The 2,500-nt window shown below is 38.0% G+C and overlaps 2 non-coding genes and 8 pseudogenes across 2 annotated transcripts; all 10 read right to left on the bottom strand.

The window, feature by feature from the left end:
• Positions 1–51: 51 nt before the first annotated feature.
• On the bottom strand, positions 52–170 carry LOC148484841 (5S ribosomal RNA). The gene has a single exon (XR_015871722.1). It is a non-coding gene; the product is annotated as a 5S ribosomal RNA (ribosomal RNA).
• Positions 171–286: 116 nt separating this feature from the next.
• LOC148484840 (5S ribosomal RNA) lies at positions 287–405 on the bottom strand (annotated as a pseudogene).
• A 115-nt stretch (positions 406–520) lies between these two features.
• LOC148484839 (5S ribosomal RNA) lies at positions 521–639 on the bottom strand (annotated as a pseudogene).
• A 117-nt stretch (positions 640–756) lies between these two features.
• LOC148484838 (5S ribosomal RNA) lies at positions 757–875 on the bottom strand (annotated as a pseudogene).
• A 116-nt stretch (positions 876–991) lies between these two features.
• Positions 992–1,110, bottom strand: LOC148484837 (5S ribosomal RNA; annotated as a pseudogene).
• Positions 1,111–1,225: 115 nt separating this feature from the next.
• LOC148484836 (5S ribosomal RNA) lies at positions 1,226–1,344 on the bottom strand (annotated as a pseudogene).
• A 351-nt stretch (positions 1,345–1,695) lies between these two features.
• Positions 1,696–1,814, bottom strand: LOC148484835 (5S ribosomal RNA; annotated as a pseudogene).
• Positions 1,815–1,929: 115 nt separating this feature from the next.
• On the bottom strand, positions 1,930–2,048 carry LOC148484834 (5S ribosomal RNA; annotated as a pseudogene).
• Positions 2,049–2,164: 116 nt separating this feature from the next.
• LOC148484833 (5S ribosomal RNA) lies at positions 2,165–2,283 on the bottom strand. The gene has a single exon (XR_015871719.1). It is a non-coding gene; the product is annotated as a 5S ribosomal RNA (ribosomal RNA).
• Positions 2,284–2,398: 115 nt separating this feature from the next.
• Positions 2,399–2,500, bottom strand: part of LOC148484832 (5S ribosomal RNA) — a 119-nt pseudogene continuing 17 nt past the window's right edge.

The raw sequence follows: 2,500 nt of genomic DNA, 5'->3' as shown, positions 1-2,500 counted from the left end.
AAAAATTAAATGTAAAATGTAATAGAAAAGACTGTTATGGCAGTATAAAATTACCTACAGCACCTGGTATTCCCAGGTGGTCTCCCATCCAAGTACTAACCAGGCCCAACACTGCATAGCTTCCAAGATCAGACGAGATTGGGCATGTCCAGTGTGGTTTGGCTGTAGGTGCTCAAAAACATTAACTTTAGACCTCTATTACTTCTTAACTCAAGTAAATTCATTGCTAAGTTGAAAAAATTAAATGTAAAATGTAATAGAAAAGACTGTTATGGCAGTATAAAATTACCTACAGCACCTGGTATTCCCAGGTGGTCTCCCATCCAAGAACTAACCAGGCCCAACACTGCATAGCTTCCAAGATCAGACGAGATTGGGCATGTCCAGTGTGGTTTGGCTGTAGGTGCTCAAAAACATTAACTTTAGACCTCTTTTACTTCTTAACTCAAGTAAATTCAATGATAAGTTGAAAAATGAAATGTAAAATGTAATAGAAAAGAATGTTATGGCAGTATAAAATTACCTACAGCACCTAGTATTCCCAGGTGGTCTCCGATCTAAGTACTAACCAGGCCCAACAATGCATAGCTTCCAAGATCAGACGAGATTGGGCATGTCCAGTGTGGTTTGGCTGTAGGTGCTCAAAAACATTAACTTTAGACTGCTTTTACTTCTTAACTCAAGTAAATTCATTGATAAGTTGAAAAAATGAAATGTAAAATGTAATAGAAAAGAATGATTTTGGCTGTCTAAAATTACCTACAGCACCTGGTATTCCCAGGTGGTCTCCCATCCAAGTACAAACCAGGCCCAACACTGCATAGCTTCCAAGATCAGACGAGATTGGGCATGTCCAGTGTGGTTTGGCTGTAGGTGCTCAAAAGTATTAAATTTAGACCTCTATTACTTCTTTACTCAAGTAAATTCATTGATAAGATGAAAAAATTAAATGTAAAATGTAATAGAAAAGAATGTTATGGCAGTATAAAATTACCTACAGCTCCTGGTATTCTCAGGTCGTCTCCCATCCAAGTACTAACCAGGCCCAACACTGCATAGCTTCCAAGATCAGACGAGATTGGGCATGTCCAGTGTGGTTTGGCTGTAGGTGCTCAAAAACATTAACTTTAGACCTCTTTTACTTCTTAACTCAAGTAAATTCAATGATAAGTTGAAAAATGAAATGTAAAATGTAATAGAAAAGAATGTTATGGCAGTATAAAATTACCTACAGCACCTGGTATTCCCAGGTGTTCTCCCATCCAAGTACAAACCAGGCCCAACACTGCATAGCTTCCAAGATCAGACAAGATTGGGCATGTCCAGTGTGGTTTGACTGTAGATGCTCAAAATCATTAACTTTAGACCTGTATTACTTCTTAACTCAAGTAAATTCATTGATAAGTTGAAAAAATTAAATGTAAAATGTAATAGAAAAGAATGTTATGGCAGTATAAAATTACCTACTGCACCTGGTTTTCCCAGGTGGTCTCCCATCCAAGTTCTGACCATACCCAACACTGCATAGCTACCAAGATAAGACGAGATTGGGCATGTCCAGTGTGGATTGGCTGTAGGTGCTCAAAAGTATTAACTTTAGACCTCTATTACTTCTTAACTCAAGGAAATTCATTGATAAGTTGAAAAAATTAAATGTAAAATGTAATAGAAAAGAAAGTTCTGGCAGTATAAAATTACCTACAGCTCCTGGTATTCCCAGGTGGTCTCCCATCCAAGTACTAACCAGGCCCAACACTGCATAGCTTCCAAGATCAGACGAGATTGGGCATGTCCACTGTGGTTTGGCTGTAGGTGCTCAAAAGCATTAAATTTAGACCTCTTTTACTTCTTAACTCAAGTAAATTCAATGATAAGTTGAAAAATTAAATGTAAAATGTAATAGAAAAGAATGTTAAGGCAGTATAAAATTACCTACAGCTCCTGGTATTCCCAGGTGGTCTCCCATCCAAGTACTAACCAGGCCCAACACTGCATAGCTTCCAAGATCAGACGAGATTGGGCATGTCCAGTGTGGTTTGGCTGTAGGTGCTCAAAAACATTAACTTTAGACCTCTATTACTTCTTAACTCAAGTAAATTCATTGATAAGTTGAAAAAATTAAATGTAAAATGTAATAGAAAAGACTGTTATGGCAGTATAAAATTACCTACAGCACCTGGTATTCCCAGGTGGTCTCCCATCCAAGTACTAACCAGGCCCAACACTGCATAGCTTCCAAGATCAGACGAGATTGGGCATGTCCAGTGTGGTTTGGCTGTAGGTGCTCAAAAACATTAACTTTAGACCTCTTTTACTTCTTAACTCAAGTAAATTCAATGATAAGTTGAAAAATGAAATGTAAAATGAAATAGAAAAGAATGTTATGGCAGTATAAAATTACCTACAGCACCTAGTATTCCCAGGTGGTCTCCGATCTAAGTACTAACCAGGCCCAACAATGCATAGCTTCCAAGATCAGACGAGATTGGGCATGTCCAGT

The sequence above is a fragment of the Taudactylus pleione genome, unplaced genomic scaffold (genome assembly GCF_031769625.1).
Source record: "Taudactylus pleione unplaced genomic scaffold, aTauple2 ptg000550l, whole genome shotgun sequence".
Classification (NCBI taxonomy): Eukaryota; Metazoa; Chordata; class Amphibia; order Anura; family Myobatrachidae; genus Taudactylus; species Taudactylus pleione.
This window is presented reverse-complemented; position numbering and strand designations above follow the sequence as displayed.